The sequence below is a fragment of the Schistocerca americana genome, chromosome 1, assembly GCF_021461395.2.
Source record: "Schistocerca americana isolate TAMUIC-IGC-003095 chromosome 1, iqSchAmer2.1, whole genome shotgun sequence".
Lineage (NCBI taxonomy): Eukaryota > Metazoa > Arthropoda > Insecta > Orthoptera > Acrididae > Schistocerca > Schistocerca americana.
In genome coordinates this window covers 614,088,326-614,110,429 of record NC_060119.1, presented here as the reverse complement: position 1 = coordinate 614,110,429, position 22,104 = coordinate 614,088,326, and positions in this window count along the sequence as shown.

Genomic DNA, 22,104 nt, shown 5'->3' with positions numbered 1-22,104 from the left:
CCAAAATCAGTTTTTAAAAAAATAAAATTAAATGAAGTGAAACGTTGCCGTTAAGCAGTCCACACAAGGAGAGAATAGAAGCCTTTGAGCTATAGTGCTACTGAAGAAGTTGAAGATTAGAAGTACAAATCGAGTAACGAATAAGGAGTTACTGAATGTAACCAGGGAGAAAAGAAAGTTGTCACCAACTTGAGTAAAGGAAGTACTCGGTTAATAGGACATTTTGTGTCAACAAGGAGGCACCAATTTAGTAATGGAGGGAAGTGTGAAGGCAACAATAATAAAGGGAGACAAAGACTTGAATACAGTAAGCAGGTTAAAATCGATATAGTTCCAATGCTTATTCGGAGATGAAGAGGCATGTATACGTTAGCTTAGCGTGAAGAAGTGCATCAAACAGCAGCAATATGATTAATTAAGAATAAGCTCTGAATATATAACTAACATTTTCCGGGCCTAGAACGAGGTGAAGGTATTTCCACACAATTGCAGAGGAAAGAGCCGCGCTAAATATTTTACGATGCTCTATCAAATCTCCAAGACACTAGAAATGTTTCATGATGTCGTACTAGCAGCGTCATGTTTTTCAGAAGCGGTCGGAGTGCATATTTTGGTAAACACAGCGGCTCCTCAAATGCCAAGGTGAGAGCCCGCCCACGCGGCTTCTGGAGAAATTACAGGATCTCGTCCTGCTAGACTTGAGGTGGCAACTAGCGGATCACACGCGACGCAAAAATTGTACACATTCTCGAAAGAGATGATATATTCCGTCGGTCATGCAGGTTCACACAGGCAAACAGTATAGATCACAAGAAAAACGTTGAGTGTGTAACTAAATATATTATGGAATTTTTAACCAGTTGCTGGTCTTCTATACATATATACAACCAGTATGTTATGATTCCACCTTTTTTACATCTAAAATACGTAACTACGTTTCAGTTACTTCACATATAGGTTACAGTTTCTGCCATGATATTATCATCACATAGAGTTTACGATTTCATGGAAATGTCTGGATCACGTACGTTACAATTTCAGTACAATATGCTTACAATTACAAGCTTAAAATTTCACTTTCATCTGCAAGCAGTATTTTACCGCGAATCAATTTTAAATCACCTCCTCTTGCGCACACACCTGAAGACTAACCATGTCTTCTTGAAAATGACACCACAAGGTAGCGTTCTGTTAATCATGAAGTACGAAGCGTTTATCATCTTTTGCTAATTATGCCAATTTACATTGCTTTATAGTGAAAATCGTATGTAAGGTAAATCGAATTATACACCAAAAAGCCGATTTTCCAAATCATTTAATACACATTTTCGGTAATTATTAACGCTTAATTTCTTAGCAGATCAGTGTTTCACAACTTTGGCTCTAAGCATTACGCGCTGTGTTTCAATTTCGAAAGCGTACATTTTTGCTCTTAGTCGTAAGAATTCTGTAATAATTTTGCGCCAATAATTCATCTCTCTTTAAACATACTTTCTATTGACTGGCAAATGGAAAGATTCAACTACCTACAGACATCACTTTTAATAACATCATAAACACTGAGGTAAGATTTGCCTCAGATTTCTTCAAACCTTTAATGGAAATGTACAGCAAGCGTCTTAGAAATGTCTTAAGTAACCATTCCTGTAGCTACAAGTTCGCATCACTCATTTTTCACTCATTATTCATAGTTTTGCCGAAAATTCTTTTATTCATTAGCTTCAAAAATTTCTTTTCCATATGCCTTTTTTGTATTCATAAATTTCTGAGCGTTAAATGAATGTACGGTGTCATCCAAGGATTTTGATGGAATGATAAAATGCGCGTAATTGCTTAGAGTAACGTTATTACTCAGACACTTCTTTAAATTTTTTTGTCATATAACGTGGAAAGCAGTGTCTTTGGAACTCCTCGCTTGTTGATGCTGGGTGTTGTCATTTTCCTGGGCATAATAAAAGACTGCAGTAAAGTTCATCGATATTTACCGGATACTAAAGGTCTACTTCTCTAATGTAACCTAAGTCTGAATCGTTTGGTACACTCATTACATCAAAGCTGTCCGCAGACAGACAGGAAAATCGGATAATGGTAGGTAGTGCCTCGTTGAACAACTGTAGGGACTCTTAATACTGAGGAATACAATGTAATGTCCACCTGTGTAGTTAAGTTGTCAGCGCGGCTGGCCTCCATGTGGGGAGTCCAGGTTCGATTCCCGGTACTTCTGGGGATTTTCCCTTGGTGGGAGGATTGGTACAGCTATGCGAGGCCAAGGGGAAGCTACTAGACCGATCGGCAGCGGTTCCACGGCGCGGCTGACACGTTTAGAGACAGAACGCGCAAGTCTTTAATATAATATAATATTCATCATTATTTTCTTTAGACCCAGACATTAATTGTTGGCAACAGCAGGCGTATGTTAACGGTGAACAATACCACTTCTGATGTCGTGTCAACAAACTGCAATCGTTCCATGTTCATAACAAGTTCTAACGTTAAGCTGTTAGTTTCCATCAAAGCGTCCCAAGCTAAACCAGTTGAACCCACATAACGGGCTGGATCCAGTTCACACGATCTGAAGCAAGGTGCATGGAAACGTTCAGAAACATCACTCAGTAATGCGACATTGACTTCCAAATATATGTCGAAGTAGTCTAACATCTTGCATTGAAATAAAAGCCCCCCCTTTCGTATGCCGTTTCGTATTCATATTCTTTTATAGCTGTTTAACCAGATTCTGAACGCTCAAATAACGTCAACTGGTCATCCAACAAATCAGATTCCTCAGTTACATAGCCGTCTACTAATATGTCTTTCTTGTTAATCTAATTAAATTGTTCACAATAGGGAGAATACTTTTTCTTCAGCTCTCCAAGTTTTAAATATAGTAATATTTTTCTAGAAGAACACATCGAAGTTTGCGATAATGTATAAACAGAAATTTTATCTCACAATGATGTTCAGCAGCCATAGATTTAGTAAACTGTTTATACTTTTCCAGGTTTTGTCACATTTGCACTGTAATGGTACTTGAATTACGTAACCACTACGGCACCTCAACTCAATCTCTCGATACTAGCAATATTCTACTGTGTTTCTGCAAAGCAGTTGATATATTTCTGAGACAACATTCAGATTTGATTTCATTAATGTAGAGGTACTTTGATACATCGATATGTTTATATTGCAATGATATTGTTCTTATGTGTATTCTTTCTTTTGTCGCTATGATCTTTGACGTACTTGTAACTCTTGATTTTTGGGCGCGTAAGCGATTATTAGTTAGTTAGAGAGTCGGACATTGAGAAAGTCAAGTCATGGACGTCATGTTGAAAAGACGTATAACGTAGTCAGCTTATAAAATGTGAATTTTAACAGTGAGGAAGATGTTTTCAAGTATGTTTTGTATTGTGAAGTGATGTTTTGTATGTTACGTGATATTGCAACAAAAGCAATAAAAAGGAAGTGTAACTTAAATTCGGAGTGCTGATTATTATTTTACATCACCATTGTGCTAACTTTGAAAGGTTTAATCTTCAAGAATGGTTTGTGAAGCGCATCTACAAAACTTTTGAATATAGCAGAATAAAACCTAGGCCTCTTTGCATCTGAGATTGGAATCATCACCACCTAGATTTTCGACGATTGAACCATGATTTTACGAGACCAGCGTGGGAAACACGAAAAGATGAGTGCCCAGTTTATTCATTATTACATGAAATGACTTTATTCACTGTGCTCTAATGACACCTGCCACATAATAACTTTGTTGTTGCCCGAAAATGCAGTATTTAGCAGCGTGAGCAACACCACAATCATTATTAAATTTTGACCTTTGTTGTGGTAGGGTTGTTAGAGCAGAAACAAGAGTTAGTGCTTGTCTCTATAAGCTCTTAATTATAAAATGAGCATCATAATTCGTTAGATTCTGAACCAAAACAGGCACTGTAAAATTAGGTTTCTAATTTAAACTACATCTAGCATTACCATATAACCATCACTGCTCTATATGTAGTAGGGCCGGCTGTCTCACGTTTCCCGCCAAATTTCATCCTTTTCCTTTATGTGGAAGCATCTCTTTTATGTTAACGCTGAATGATATGAGGTACAGTAGTATTATAAATTGTATTTGTCTTTGAAAAATTAAATACGGTAACAGTTTCTTTATGAGATTAATTTTGCACACACCTTTAGTCACCTGGGACATTATATATCTAACATCATTCGCACATTGCAGGGCTTCTCTCAGTATCAATTTTGTTATTTTTTGGCTCACATCTTACAGTTTGGAGAGAGGTAATCAAATAAACATAGGCGTGGGAATTTGTAGGTATTGAACGACTGTGAACTTGGAGTTAATTATTTGAAGACTGCCTCCAATGAACCTTCAACACATATCTACTGCGCTCAGTAGAACAACCCGAATAAATTGGTAGAACGATTACTTTTCTTGTTATCTTTGAAAGAGGTACGCAATAATTTACTTCATAATGAAATAAAGAAACGTCGGAATGTGGGAATCCCCGCTTGAGGTTTCAGATTATCTTTCCTTCAACTGAAAGACAATCACTAAAGGTACCATTCGCAAATTCCAAAGACTAAATTATTGGATTAGATGTAATATATCGATCAGCATGTTTTGGACTTCAGGAACAAGTAGATATTATTCACTTTTAAATAAATAGGCAGAGTTCTCAAACCGATACCACACACTCATCAAGGCAGGTAAATGTCTCTGAGGGGTTAGCAGGTGCACGCTATCCTATTCCAACGTGCTTGGCGTCGGACAATTACCCAACTTCTATCGCCACTGAACACTGTCTAGAGAGCTTAGCAAGTGCACGTGTGTGTTACGTAAGCTAATGTTACATTCACGTTTCAGACGTAGGTTACATTTTCGAAGTAGGCCTTCAGCATACAGAAAATATTCTTGAACTTCTGCTTGATCTATCGTTATGCACAGAGAAACTTGTACCATCACAGGCCAGGAGTTCCAAATAAGCTGATTTCAACGTCACTTGATGAAAGAATTATGTGGTTCACTAAACAAATGTAAAGCAGTATCTGAAGAATGATCTGCATTACTAATCGACTAACCTGGAGCATTTTCCCAGCTGCAGATTGCCTACATAATAGCTACCAGGAGCTACATAGTATTTCAGAACTTCATATTATTGAGCAAATTTAAAAATTTAAAATTCTTTCATAATGTATTCATTTAGAGGTATATAATCTTAAGTTAAGGCTTTAACACATTAATACAAGCATTACAGTTACAAAATATGTCATAAGACAGCATAACTCATGTCGCAGAAACTATCCCGACTATATTCACACAGTATTTGAGAAACAGAGCGCTTAACGGCATCCTACAAACTTTAATCGTAATTTCAAACTTTTGAGAAAATTTTTCACAGTGACAACTAACAGAAAATAATTATAGAAAAGTATTATATCTTCAGTCTTGGGCACGACACAATGATTATGAGTGAATCGTACATGGAATTTCGGTTTTTTTAAAGAGGGGACTGAGGAAGTGTGAGATCTTACTAGTCTTACATATAAAAATCTTACATAGAAAAATCGCCGGAAACTATAATTCCGTCAAACTATCTGGATGACATCGTATATCGATATGAATTCTGAGAAATTTGTGAATGCGAGAAACGACATCGAAAAAAATTTTCCAAGGTAATGAATAACCAAACTATTAAGAATGTGCGAAAAATCAGTGATGTGAAACTGGGAACACGTTGGGAAGGGAGACACAGAGTTGCTTCTCCGATTGCAATACCGAATTTCAAGCGCAGTGTCGTATTTAATGAAAATTTGGATGCTCTTGAATCAAGTAGATAAATCGTTGTTTTCAGCAAACTTATAGCTATAGGATGGCTATTTTAGATGTTTCTAACACGATTCTTGTAAATTTACATTGTGAATATTTGTTGAAAAAATCTGAGTCAAAAATAGATTCGGATATGACGTAACTACTTCCAATATTTATGATGCTATTAAAAGTGATGTCTATAGGTGGTTTGATACTTTGGTTTATCCCGATAATAACATTTATGACATCCCGTTTCTCATTAGAAAAAACGTAGGCTTTTATGAGAAATAAATTACTTGGGGGGAATTATGACAGAACTCCTATGACTGAGTGCATGCATTTACGCTCTCGGAACTAAAACGTAATGCACAATGTGTAGTGCTGAAGATCTGTGAGGGGGATATGAGAGTAGTGGGATAGGTATATTGGGGGGAAGGGTGTGAGGTTGTGGAAGGTTGGTAAAGGGAAGATTTAGCGTATAGAGGGAGTTTATGACTTCTCAGGCGTAAGTCTCATGGATTTTGTCCAGATTTGCCATTGCATTCCTATTTACGTCACAGAGTAATTGTTCCACTGTCTACGATACAGAGAATCAGACAACCTATGTACAAGCACTTAAATAAGTAATGGTTAATGCTTATAATTAATGCTGAATTAAATAATAGAGTGAAATTTATAAAAAACTATTTCTTTATTAAGATTAAAAACAAGATAATTTCAATGTCAGCAACAACCGTCACACACAATAAGGAATCCAATTACATGCATCAACATATTATTTCGACAGTTTTATATTTTACGGGAAATGAAGTAACTTTTATTTTTAACATTAACACACATTGTCTTCTCGAAAATACAGTTCAAATTTTAATATATATAAGAAAGTATCATTACACGTGGTACACAAATTATGCTCTATTTCCTTATCTTTTAATCCAGCTTTGGGCAGCAGTGATACTATTTTACACAGTTTTTGACTCACAGGTAATGAAGCAGTCAATGAGTATATTTTATGCAAAACTGCTTGAAACAGAGACGCGGATAAGATTGTTGTTTGCCGGCCGCTGTGGCTGAGCGGTTCTAGGCGCTTCAGTCCGGAACTGCGCGACTGCTACGGTCGCAGGTTCGAATCCTGCCTCGGGCATGGATGTGTGTAATGTCCTTAGGTTCGTTACGATTAAGTAGTTCTAAGTTCTAGGGGACTAATGACCTCAGATGTTAAGTCCCATAGTGCTCAGAGCCATTTGAACCATTTGAACCAACATTTTTGTTTGGAAAAATATGATCTCTAACAGATTTACCTCTTTAGTGTAGGAGAGTAATCCTGTATATAATAAGTCCTTAGGCTGCCATAAAATCATGTTAGTAACATTAGGTTGTCTGTTGCGAAGTCACTTGCACTATTCTTTCTCTTGTTTGGCCGTCGATGATGTGAAAGTGCTCGAGAATATAACGACATGTTTAGAGAAATCTCAGGAACATTTGCGACACGTAGCGTTGATGCTTGCGTCAATTTCACGAATTTAAAAATATATGGTAGGGCGTAGGCACAGAGACAAATACGAAATCCGAAGGACTGGAGGTCATTTCAGCTCCTTTGCATCCCTTGGTTACTGTAAAGTATTTTTTCAAGGTGTTTCCAGTATGTGTCGTCACAAAATGAAGATGGGCACAACGTATTTTTTATTTACGTTTTTCTTTTACGAGAAATCGCCATCCAAGTTATATTTTCCTTTCCGCAGTTAATGGTGACTCCACATTCCCATTACTCCATGGACTGAGCACTATAGTGCTCAACAGTGATTCGGATTCTCCGTGCAGACGGAGTATCGATGTGGGGCAAAGGTCAGACACGCTCCGGCTTTGTCGCTTGGCCGCAGCTAGCTTCATCGGAGACTGCTGCCCTGCGGGTATGTCACGTAGCCTCGTCTACCGATGCATGAGTCTCCATATATCCCAACCCTGCATTTTTATGCTGATTCCTGCTACTCTCTGAAGCTTTCGGTACGCAATAATCGTAGAGTTATTGACCTTTCTTTCGTCTACAGTTTTGATTCGCATTTCATTCTGGGCTGTCTTACTCACGCTGACGACGGCTCTCACTGCACTCGAGTTTACTTCTGGCAAATCTTTGACTTCGACCAAAGGAACCATCTGTTTTCCCACCGATCTCCATGTTACCGACAGTGCGAGTGATCATAAACTAGGTTTTATCTACGCAGAGTAGGATAGAAATGCTACATTCTCAAACCATTCTATGTTTTACTGTGCAACTACATTGTTGCAAAAGCTATTATTTTGTAATTAACAAAAATATCCCGTGGTTATGTGGAACCTTAAGCTTGAGTTCAGATCACTGTTCGAAAAAAATTCCAAAGAAGACGGAAACATCAACATGTTTTAAAATAAACTGTAACATTCAATCCAAGTAAATTATATCTAAATAAACGTCACAGTAAAGCAGTATTTAAAAAATTAACATGTATGTAACGCTCTTATTTTACGTTCAAGTAACGTAATTTCTCAACAGTGTCAACTACTTCACGCAGACCTCTGATTATTTCACACACACACTGTTTGACTGTAGAGCTGTTACAGGTCTCGTTGTACAATACTAAGACATTTCTCATTCAGATAATAGAGCAACTATTTTGTATTTTTATTACGCTGCTGACTCTGTGCTGTGTAATGGGTTCTGTTGATTAATACTTGGGTTTTTTCTTGACATTTGTTAATATTTTTACTGTGTGGAATTCCATTGTAACAGGATATCGTTCTGCTTCATTTAACACACAAGTTGCGTACAAATTCGAGATCAATTCTTCTTATGCAAGACTGTGTTTTGCGATTTTGTTTTCACCTAGATATATTTCAGCACTTTCTGTGCTGTCTTCAGTAGATCTATTTGTTCATTTTCTTCATCACATGGAGCTATCGGTTTTTTATACTTGTAGCTTTAGATATACTACACAGTTTACAGCTTCTCATGGTTTTTTCTAATATTTTCCATTGTTTGTGTCGATGTAACACTCTTATTTCCTTCGATGTCGTCGTCACGCATCCATTTTCTAAGATTTGTTCACCAAGCACAAAGTTTTCGCCGGTATTCTTATAGCTGGGTAATGGCGGCGAAAACTTTGTGATTGGCGAAGAAATCTTAGAAAATGGATGAAAAACGGCAACAGCGAATGAAACGAATGTTACCTCGACAGAAACAAGCAAAAAAACAGCCATGTTTAAAACTTAGAAAAGAACAGAACCTCAAAAGACTATGACAATCTCTAAATTGTGCAGTAGATCTAAAGCTACCAGCGTATACATCCAATAGCTTCATATGAGACAGACAGAAAACAAATAAAAACACTGAAAATAGCACACAAAGCGCTGAAACCTGTCTGGATGAAAACAATACCGCAGAACGGTGTCTTTCATAAGGGGCATACCCATCGAGTTTTCCTTCGCAAGCACGAAAATAAGAACTGCAGCAATCGCAAGATGATACTTGGTGAACGTTCACTAGGCATGAATGACCCTGTGCCCAAGAAGTTTTTTCACTTTTCATTTTAACACCTATTGTCACACAAATTGTGAACAGTAATTTTGAAAAACTAACTGGTTATTCCTAATCCGAGAGACGCAAACTATAAATTCGGTCAGACGATACATGTGACAGAAAGTCGTGGTGAACCTAACAGTAATGTAGTTGATGGACAGGCAATGCCACGAGCAGCTCAACGGCGTGCCTTCCATTAATCATTCTCCGAATCGTGACCGACGTATCGTGTCCAAGGCCACAGACTACCGTGTGGTAGGTCACTTGGGCCGGATGTCTACATTGGGATAAGTAACTGACGTTGGAACGGATTTCCAAAAGACAGTCCTGACGTTCTTATATTATCTTATTTTCAATCGTATGTCCCACAGATTCTTGAACTTCTGAAACGCACGGGAGTAGGAATATTCCCTCTGTCCACGGCTTTAAGGTGACTGGGGAAAGGGGATTTCTCCTAACTCCGTGAACAGAGTGGCTCTTGCGACAGCGAAGTGTTGTTCCATGGTGATTCATACTTAAATCTCTCATTTACAGCAACATCACTTTCACTTTCTGTTGTCTTTAAGTGTTTTAGGAAATAAACTACATCATCAGATTACATCTCGCGTGTTACATTCTAGCATGTCGCGACGTCATCTTGTAAATGCAGATTGAAATGGAATTTGCTTATGCTGTGCCAAATAAATCGCAGGACTTTACTTAACCCTTGCAGCATTTATCGGCGCTGTTACGTGTCTGGACGACCAATAAGGATTATGTTAAAAGTAGATGTAGATGCGTACGCATTCCTACCATGCTCGTGGGTTTATAGAGATCATCACGGATTGCAGTATTAGTTGCTACATGCCATAGCATCGGATTAGACAGGCTCATAAAGTGCGGTTGTGAAATTGCTTGCATCATGTTACTTGCTGTGAGTTTTTAATTCATTAATACTCATTACTAAGAAAATTGATTATGAAATTTCGAGTGGCATTATTCGAAATGTTTTAATCGATTAGATTCTTGCAAAGACGTACTTACCAAAGTACACTGGTGAACCAAAACATTATGACCCCTGATTAATACATTATGTGATCTAAAGTATACTGACACCTGGTTGAAAATAACTTACAAGTTCGTGGCTCCCTCCATCGGTAAATCTGGAATTCAATAAGGTATGACAGCTTCTAGTCTCCCAGGCATAGTTTCAATCAGGTGCTGGAAGGTTTTTTAGCGAATTGCAGCCCATTCTTCACGGAGTGCTGCAATGAGGAGAGGTACCGATGTAGGTCGGTGAGGCCTGGCACGAAGTCGGCGTTCCAAAATATCCCAAAGGTGTTATATAGGATTCAGGTCAGGACGCTATGAAGGCCAATCCATTACATGGATGTTATTGTTATGTAACCATTTCGCCACAGGCCGTGCATTATGAACACGTGCTCGATCGTATTGAAAGCCGCAATCGCCATCCCCGAATTTCTCTTCAACAGTGGGAAGCAAGAAGGTGCTTCAAATATAAATGTAGGCCTGTGATGTGATAGTGCCACGCAAAAGAACAAGGGGTGCAAGATCCCTCCATGAAAAACACGACCACACTGTAACACCACAGCCTCCAATTTTATTGTTGGCACTACACACGCTGACAGATGACGTTCACCAGGCATTCGCCATACCCACACCCTGCCATCGGATCGCCACACTGTGTACCGTGATTCGTTATTCCGCAAAACCTTTTCCACTGTTCATTCGTCCAATGGTTACGCTCCTTACACCAACCGAGGCGTGTTTGGCATTTACCGGCATGATGTGTGGCTTATGAGCAGCCGCTAGATCATGAAATCCAAGTTTTCTCATCTCCCGCCTAACTGTCATAGTATTTGCAGTGGATCCTGATGCAGTCTGGAATACCTGCGTGACGGTCAGGATAGATGTCTGCCTATTACACATTCCGACCCTCTTCAACTGTCGACGGTCACGATCAGTCAACAGACTAGGTCGGCCTGTACGCTTTTGTGCTCTAAGTGTCCCTCCACGTTTCCATGTCACTATCACATCGATAACGGTGAACCGAGGGATGTTTAGGAGATTGGAAATCTTACGTACAGACGTATGACTCAAGTGACACCCATAACCTGATCACGTTCGAAGACCATGATTTCCGCGGAGTGCCCCATTCTGCTCTCTCACGATGTCTAATGACTTCTGAGGTCGATGATATGGAGTACCTGGCAGTAGACGGCGGCACAATGCACCTGATATGAAAAACCTGTGTTTTTTGGGGTGTCCGGATACTTTTGATCACATAGTGTAGTTTGCTTGTCCATCTTTGGAACAAGAATACATCACTGATTATGCATACCACATCTGCGACAGTCTTTTGGTAGGTTTTTAGAGGTGTGTGGCATTAGATATCGACGCACAGGTCGTGAAATTCGTGTAAATGACGAACCACTGATTAACGTCAGTAGTGATGTCGCTCTATAGCGACCCTGATGTGTTCCTTATGATTTACATAATCGAGTTTGGTCGCCGAGACAGAGGAGACAAGCCTCCGTATCTCATGTCCTGTGATTGATCGTGGACGCCCAACCACTTAGTGCCTAGTGGTAGTTTTTCTGTCCTTCTACCTCTTTCCGTAGATGCTCACGACAGCAACACGTGAACATTCGAGTATCTTCGTCGTTTTCGAGCTATTCATTCACAGGTTCTATGTAATAAGAATCTGCTCCTTGTCAATGTGGCTAATCTCAATGGATTTCCCCATTTGCAACCCATACCTTCGTTAGGGTGATCCCTCGTCCGTTTCTGCTCCGCGACACGTTCCCGAAACACTACCAGGCAGCATCCAATGTAGCGGTTGGCATTGGTCATAACGCTTTGGCCTATCAACGTATTTGCCTGTATGGGCAGAAGACTGAAATTTTCGTCTTGTGTACGATCAGAGACTGACTGTTTGGCATTTGGCAAAATTATCTATTATTAGACTTTAGTGTATCGCTGAGTTGCAAATGATGGTGAAACCATCAAAGATGGTGGATTCAGACTTTTTTTAATGCTACTCACGGTTCACTGAGAACTTGCAGTCGCTATGTGAGCCGAAAAAGAGTGAAGGAAATGTTTATTCTTAATCTCTCCCTGCTGTAATATGGAACTGATTCTGGGACTGGAACTAAGAAACCTTCAGTGTCATATCGAGCAGTACCGCATAAACAAAGACTTAGCAAATGTTATAGGTTATACTGATTGGTTGAGAAACGTGATCGCAGTCATTTCCAGAACATGCAGCAGTATGTATATTAAGGTACGGGACTGTCATTGCAAAATTAATCATCAGCAACTGAAACTGAATCAGCTACGTCTCGCTCCAAAGAAAGAAAATGGCTTCTCTCTACCTGCAGGATGTCACATAAATCGCTGTCCTTTGCCGTTGTTTTTGTACCCTTCAAATGGTACTAGTTTCGACTCTATATATCGATTTTCATTTTTGTTAATGCTAAAACATAATGTTCTATAATACTGACGACAGGAAAATGAGGAAAACAAAGTTGTATTATTGTCGAGTTGATTACGAAACATGATATTTCCACAGCGAACCTTGCCGTCATCTTGTGTGTCTTTGCCATATCGGCCTTTCTTTACCCTGTTATTGTTTGAACAAAATGGGAAAAATCCTGGCTCGCGGTAACACTATATGAGTATTTTGTTCACACCTGAAAACGCTTGCTCTGTTAGATACGGTCAAAGATGGCTTAGGGCCCCGTAAACAGGGTATCGTATTCCGCGCTTATGTAGTAGGGCATACAAAGAACCGACTATGCCGACAAGTGTGAGAACTCATACCTAACTCCTGCAATCAAAAATTTATGGTTGCGCAACACTGAATACTTACAAGAGAGATAATGAACTACATTGCTATACGAAACTTAAGTGCGAGCTAGTAAAAGAAGAGTAACTTACTAAGTACTTGATGGAAATTAATGAAACTGCGGGAGCATGTGTCGGTTCTCTTCCAGCTACGCACAGAATGTTGGATGTCGTATGGCGCAAGATCGGCGTGAGTATAGCGTCAAATGATTCTAGCCCCCAAACATGAGGCGACTGAAGAAACGGGAAAAATCAGTGTTCGTCATTTAGCTAGCAGTTATGGTGCACTGTGCTGGTCTTCTGGATTACAGAATGGCCTGCGGCAACATTTGGATGACTTCACACCGGGAAGAATCATCGGGAGCAGGTAGAGGGCCAAAGGGTGCCGAATTTAGTCCAGGAGTTCGGTTTTGTTCAGGCGCATAGGAAGTTTTCCGAACCATAGACACTGCTGCTAGACCGAGAGAAAGTTATCGATCACTGCCAGCTACTGCCGCAGATGACCGCTACATTACGCAGCAGGCAAGAAGGGTCCAAATTGAAACAGCAGTTTCAATTGCAACCAAATTGAACAGGACTTCAAGGAACGCTATTCCACGCTCCACAATGGGACGGCGACTTCATGGGGTTGGTTTCCATACTGGAGGTACGCACACATGGTGAGACGTGGGAGCACGTAATCTATATCTACATCTACATGGATACTCTGCAAATCACTTTTAAGTGTCTGGTAGAGGATTCATCGGATCACCTTCACAATTCTCTATTATTCCAATATCGTATAGCGCGCGGAAAGAACGAACACTTATACCCTTCCGTACGAATTCTGATTTCCCTTGTTTTATCATGGTGATCGTTTCTCAGCATGTAGGTCGGTGTCAGCAAAATATTTTCGCATTCGGAGGAGAAAGTTAGTGATTGGAATTTCGTGAGAAGTTTCCTTCGCAACGAAAAACGCCTTTGTTTTAATTATGCCTGTCCCAAATCCTGTATCATTTCAATGACACTCTCTCCCCCGTTTAGCGATAATACAAAACGTGCTGCTCTTCTTTGCACTTTCTAGATGTACTCCGTTAATCCTGTCTGGTAAGGATCCCACACCGAGCAGCAGTATTCTAAAACAGGACGGGCAAGCGAACTGTAGGCAGTCTCTTTTGTAGATCTCTTACATTTTCTAAGTGTCCTGACAATAGAACGCAATCTTTGGTTTGCTTTCCCCACATTTTCTACGTGTTCCTTCCAGTTCAAGTTGTTCGTAATTGTCTGGGTATTTAATTGAATTTACGGCCCTTACATTCGACTGATTTAGCGTGTAACCGGAGTTTAATGGATTTCTTTTAGCACTCATGTGGACAACCTCACACTTTTCGTTATTTAAGGTCAACTGATAATTTTCGCACTATCATTTATCTTTTCTAAACCGTTTTGTAATTTGTTTTGATCTTCTGATGACTTCACAAATCGATAAACGACAACGTCATCTTTGGACAACCTAAGACCGCTGCTTAGATTGTCTCCCAAACAGTCTAAAAAGATAAGGAACAGCAAAGGGCCTATTAACAGTACCTTGGGGAACATCAGAAATCACTTCTGTTTTACTCGATGACTTTCCTTCAATTATTACGAACTGTGACCTCTCTGACGCTGCATCGAGGAACGTTTTCAAGGATGGTTGTTCTGGTGGTCCAGGTGTACGATTACTGGCCTGCTCCTTCAACCGAGTTAAACCCCGTAAATCGCTTGTGGGATTCATTGGGGAGACATATAGCAGTACGTCCACATGCACCAACGACCATGCAGCGACTTACAATAGCACTTCTAGAGGAATGGAATGCCCTACCACGAGAACTCCTTACCAAGCTTGAGATCAGCATGGGAGTACATTGCAGAGCATTCACTGCTGTCTGTAGTAGTCACACATTCTATCGAGAACCACAACCCGCATTTTGTAATGTCCGGAGGACCATCATAAATTATGGTGACTGCAGTGCACGACGTTTTGTTGTCCTTGAATCGTCGTTTTTATTTGTCTATGTAGATATTTGTTTCAGTTACCTTCTGTGCTATACTGTAACAGTTTCTTCTTTGTATAGTCTGAGTTTCATCGAGCTTTGTTACTCGACAATGATATACATCACGCAGTAGTTTTGCAAATCATTATACGAACAAGGGACATGCTGAGGGTGACTTCGCCGTTTCGGGATTATGTTTTAGAGAAGGCTGTTGAGATACGAGGGGCTGATGGAGACGGGGGAAGCTCGGCAGGACCGGAGTCCGTTTCCAACATTCGGTGATGTCCGCCTCCGTACCTGCGCAGTCAGCATGGCGGATTGCTAAACGAGGGGGTGCCGGTTCGATTCCCGGCCAGAGCAGAGATTTTCTCTCCTGAAGGACTACCTGTTGTGTTATCACGTTCTTATCGTCATTATTGACATTCCACTATTACGGTGGTTTTATGAGAAATGCCCGAAAGCAAAAGAAAGAAATAGAAAAAAGGAAAAAAAATCCGTGGTGTGCCCTGTCCACTCCATCCGATGCGGCATGCGACCAGGTAGCGGGTGAAAATGTGGGGAGAGAGAAGAGTGTAAAGGCGGCGCGATGTAGCAATAGCAAAGACGCACATTCTATAAGTACCACCTGAATGTGATGGCTAGGTACGCTTCCGAAATGTGTTTCGTTAACGGCTAGACACGTGAGAAACAATACAAACACTTGATTCTCCGGTAACGCTCGAGGTCACGCAGAAGAGAGTTGGTTGTTGATCGAAGACCCATTAAAATTAACTTAAGTGAAAAACACTCATGAACGGGTGACCTGTGCCATTGACAGGAGCTGATGAGTTTCTACCGTTTTGTGCTCGTGTCGTGCCCGTTGCTCCTCCTTCAAACATGTAGTCATACTAATCATAAAATTGCAGTAAATACATATTCTAATCAAATTTATTGCCATGGAAGATCAATATTCTACTCAACGGACACCACTCAAAGACATACATTTTTTATATTTTTTAAGAGCGCGACGACTTCCTGATGTCTTTTTTTTTCACTGCGGATGCACTAATTTCGTCCGATTTCCCACGGGAATCAATAATTCGCTTGTAGGGGTTAACGGGCGAGGGACGCTGCAGTGCAGAATGCGATTAGATGGAGATCTGGGTGATGAGGGATAGTTTCCGGATGGTCGAAGCGGCTAAGTCAACAGCTCGTGAGAGGCGGTTAATCTGAATTCAAGTCCCGGTCCGGCACTTTTTCCATAGCGTTACCACAACGCCCTGTGAGGCTGGAAGTCACGAATTCCTATCCATTCTTTCCTTTTCTTTCCACATTCTCTACTTCATATAAATGTATGCTTCATCATGGGTGGGGTCTGTTCTGTCGGACATGTCCGACACAATAGGCACCAACTGAAATATACAAAATATACAACAAAGCGCTTCCTCAAAAGGCACCGTTCAATCTGATTGACAAGGCGATATACAGCGCTACATACATGTACTGCTGGGATGAGGACTTCATTCAAGTTCTCATATATTTATATAATATAAATATTTTATGTTCTATGTTTTCATAAAAAGTAAAGTATTTATTTCTGTTTTATTAACCTACTCGCCCGCAAATCAACGTAATAAATGAATTACATTGAATAACTGGAAAAACTGTTTGCTCCCAGATGCTTGCGACATACGGGTGAATTTCCAGTAAAGTATATAACTAGTTAATTCATTAGCCGCTGGTACAAATGAAATAGATACACGGTAGCACCTCAGTAACGAAAATTAAAATATAGCTTCATCTGACTGCCCTACATAAAAAACATTCAAATTCATTTTCAGAAACACAAGAACCATCGACAAACATAAAAATCGCCCAAAAACTACAACAAACGAAACGAAAACCACTATGGAAATATATTCTATTTGTGGTCAGAGCATTGTACCTCCCGGTGACAGCGGTAGTCTGCCTTGCAATGCTGCCAGTTAGCAGACAATCCACTTAAAAAGTTTCCTTTCCGCGCTATTAACGCTGGAAATTGCTGTGCTCTACCGCGACATCATTCCCGTGAGACCAGCTATTCAGCGACGCTCCCGCACGTCGAACGGCTGTACCGGTTGAGTACTTTTTCGTGTTCCGTTTCCGCAATTAAAACGCTTCCCCCCTTCTTGTATTCAATATGTAGTCTATGAGGCTAATCGTTATTACTTTTTGCCCGATTCGTATTGAAGTAGTTCTGAGGAAAAATCAGTGTAAAGAGTCACTAAATGGTTTCATCTTCAAATTGTTGTGCAGCAGTTAAAACATTAACGTGCAGCTGTATCTGAATTTCTTGTATCAACTGCAATTACACTCAGTTAGTATTTCACGTTCAGATCTTTCTGTCCCTTGTGAATGGAGTGTAAGTGTGAATGTGAGACTTTGCGCATATTCATGTATATGTTGGGACTGTGGGGGAGGGGGCTGTAGCTGTTCATGGTACAAAAATAGCCTAAAATATTTTGCTAACTCTAAAATAATACACACTAAAACCATTTACATTGTTGGGTCCACATTAACACCTCTGACTGGAATAATACGAGGCTCATCCAGGAGGTAAAGAACTTTTCGGTTTAACTAAACAAAAACAGAAGATATCAACACAAATCTTTATTTACAAAGTCACAGAGCCCATCTCTATTTTTTAATCTAACGCCATAGCTGTCAATGGCATCGTGGACTCAATTTTTCAGTTCCCCTGTTCTAGTCTTCTACCTCCAAAGTCACGTCTTGTTTGAAAACTCCGTTTTTTGCGACGGTTTTCTACCCAAAAATTGCATTAGTTTCGGGAATAAGTGAAAACCAGTTGGTGTCACGTAAGACGTTGGAATTCTTACTGTGTTAAACCGCAATGACTGATCGACTCCCACTCCGATCGCCGTCGTGGACTTTGGTTCTTCCTTGATTAAACATTCCTGAAGACCTGTTCATTGCAATATCACCATAAATATTATTCCTTGCTTATAATTTGTGATAGGCCCAACATTTTTGCATTCAGGAAACGAATGACACCACACACTCCGAATTTTCGGGGTTTTAGGTGTGTGTCGCCATTTCGAAAGCTACAGAGCAAAGAGGTTTGATCGCTCGACAACAAAACTCGGCTGACACTGGGACGGGACACCGAACTAACCGACAATCTTGTGATCGCGGTGGTGGGGAATCAACACCGGGCGTGGGGTGCAATTCTTCTTTACTTTCTGGACGGCCCTCGTACATATTTGTTTGCTATGATGTAAATATTTCAGAGCGTAACGTAGTGGCCCACTGAAAATAAAGTGGTACACATGGGGCTGGCGATGAACGTTGGGTCATCCCCTTCACTTTTCTCGATCGGAATATGACTTGATTTTGGATGTTCATCCCGAATAAACTTTTCAATTTCGTTATGTTTTCTTGCCTTATATGCGACTTTGTTTATCCAGCCGAATAGACTGCACCTAATGATGCATCTGAAATGCTACGGAAATGGTCGTTCCTATAAATAAAGTACTTACAACTAAAGCTGTTTTATCTTTTCCAAATGGTATATATACAGTCTGTGGATAATCTGACTTCAAAGTCAGCTGCTACAGAAAATAGTTCTATTAGAATCACAGCGCTGAAAAAAGTTAGCTTGTTGAGGGTCACGTTCTACAAGTATGGACAGAATCATGATTGACAAGACAAATCGTAATAGACGTTATTCACGTCTGGAAATAAAAATCACTGATGTTTCATCATACTTGTAGGTGCGCGTGAAAAGATTCCTTAGCTATCATTAAGTATTTCTGAAAGAGCTTTCTGTAATTTAACCAAACAGTATTTGAAGTATGAGTGTCAAATTTTCTGATACCGTATGAGAAATTCAGCTATTAGTAACATAGGAAAATGAGTTTTAATAAAGAGATGAAGGCTGGCGAAGAATCCGCCAATAAACACGAAGTTGAAATGAATTTGTGTTGTTAGTAGTGGAAACTATGTTAGAAATGTTAAAATTAATGTTGCTACTTTCAGTAGCTTTATTTTTGCCACGAACGGAATGCATCCAAATTTATGTTGATTTGCCAAATTACGATTATAGAAGGATGGCTGCACTTCCATACATTATTTTTGGATTTATTTGATGATTATCACACTATGTAAGCTGTGTTTGTATTTGGTATTATGTGGAATGCTCTGACATGTTTTATTTTACGGCAGTATATTTTTTCTCCAAATGTGTAACTGTGTTACATTATGGTCAAACATGAGAAGCCCTACTTTTCTTTTTACTTATCTACCGTTTCATAACTGGTTAATTCACCATAATATTAAATGTGTTCTTTCTTGAATTTCTATGTTAAATTAAAACAGCAGCTGGAAAGGGAGTCTAGCGAGACTCTTACCTTGTAAGCAAAAATGGGTGAGATTTAGATACGTGGACAGAATGGACACGAGGATCTCTTTGGAATGGCTCTCGGTGGTGCATCGATCTCACTGTGTGTCTGCACAGGAAGTACTGCTTAGATATCATCATCTTTCATGAAAGTGCTCATTTTCTCCCCTAGAAGCGCCTATAGAAGTGTACTACACAACATAAAAAATGAAACCGAAAGGTGATACCCTTTGGTACGGTTTCGTTAAATTTCACCTTATTGTGCATTATGAACAGGAGTATTTGCCGCTACTTGCAGTGGAGATTTGAGTACGTCCCACGAGATACAAGAGGAGATTATATCAGTTTTACGAAATCAGTGAAACGCACTAAAATATCTCATCATAACAACAATGACAACTACTTAAACAGGTGCAGCCGATTGAATTTTGACATCGATAGGAGTTCTTATCAGTGCTTGGCACTGAACAGTTCGAGTCTAAGATTTATTTTTCTGTTAGGTAACGTTGTAGAAGTATCGTAAGTTTCAACATATAATTTCTGTCGTCACTGATTTTGTGAAGTTTAATTTAAAAGCATAACGACAATAGCAGCAATGTGTATAAAATTACGTCTTTGGATGAGTAGAGTTTGCAGATTGGAGAGAATAGTATTTCTCATTGGACGAGAGAGCCATTGCAGCAACGTGAAAAGAGATGTAACGCGGGTAGCGGTATACAAAGGTGCTCCCAACAGCTGTACAGGGAAGTAACGTGTTGAAGTGAAACATTGTACCAGGCAAATTTATAAATACCAATTCTCATTCAGAATTATCTGTTTTAAGCCTCCGGATGTTATCGTACAATCCAACTATACCATTTTTTTCGGAAATAATAACGGACTATTTCTTGAATACTAAGCATTTAAAGATGTTAACTGAATTTTCCCATAGTGTTTAATATTCTTTTTAAGATGTTTCGGCTATTTGCAAATGAACCGAAGAGACTGCAATACTCATTCCTGCCAGTTCATGTGTCATGAAAGTGTATTACTGACACTATTGTACCGAGCGTCTTCCATGGTAATTTATTCCTTGTCAGTTGTTTTGGGACACGGATGCTATTGGATGGATCACAAACGCAATATTACCACGTGGTATTTAGGTTAATCAGCAAGTGACAGCTTAACATAAAAATTGAAGAAACACTTTCGATAGGTGACACTTTTGTAGAATTTTATATTATCTACCTGAGGTCATCCAATTCGTAACACCTCATTTTTGAAGGCTTTGCTTCAAAGATGATATGAAATGATGGCGTCACTTCCAGTACGGAGTTCAGAAGCTGACAGAAAACAAATTCTTTTTAAAGTATTGTGACTACAACGAAACTCTGCTAGAAGACTTTTGAGGAAAAGGAACAACCAGTCGGTCACAAGAATGTTTTTGCCGGAATATATTTACAGCTAGAAGTCATCCGTCCGAAACTGCTCTTTACTCCCACGGTATGTTCCAGTGCTTCGTGCAGATCTCGCAACAACTTTCATTCTTAACTATAAGTGAAGTAGCTGCCGTGTAAATTAACTTCCACGGGTGAAAATGATATTCATAAATCTGTGATAAAATGGTTGTGACTAGAGGCGGGGCGCTCCAACGAAGTTGGGATGATAAAGTTCGCATTCAATCCTTTGATTACAGACAAAAGACTGTAGACTGTAAATAAATATGAAGCTGTTGTTTCCAGCGAACTATTTGCTTTCCAGAAAATACAGTTCTAACTAAAAAAGTTTTTCTGTGGTCTCAATTCCTACCAGCAGCTACTGACGATTAGTCCTTCAGAGGTGCAGAGTGATCAGTCGAAGTTGGACGTCTTTTCTTTTTTTTAAAAAAAAAAAAAAAAGGGGGGACTCGTATTCGGGAGTAGCTGGGTTAAACTCCAAGTAAGGTCACCTTGATTTAGATTTACTGTTGCTTTCCTAAATCCCTTTAGTTTAACGCCGAGAGTGTTCTTTAATGAGACATCACTCATTTTCTCCCTGCGGAAGTTAAGAGAACCGGAATTTGCGACAGAATGCACAACGATCCTGGTGCCATCAACATACATATCGCCTAGTGACGGGGCTCATAGGGACACATACAGATAGTCATTTTCCTATCGCTCTTTTTGTGAGTGAACTGAAAGGAGAACGGGGTACCCTCCGCCATACACTGTACGGTAGCTTGCCAAAAATGTATGTGAATGTAAATATCTGTGTCTAGTTCCAGTTTGTATTCCAAAGCCTGTTACGGTTACTTGAGCTTAAACTGTAATCTTCTTTCCTTCTATTTTAAGTAATTATTTTTCCTGAGGACCTACATTCGTGTAGTTTGACATGGCTTTCAAATTTTTTGTTAAGAATCCTTAACAAGAACTAATTAACATGATCGAATAATGTTCCATGTAGCACAGACACGACTTTTCTCCTCTGATCTTCAAGTGGAATAGATGATGTGATTTAAAATACTATATGTGCATAC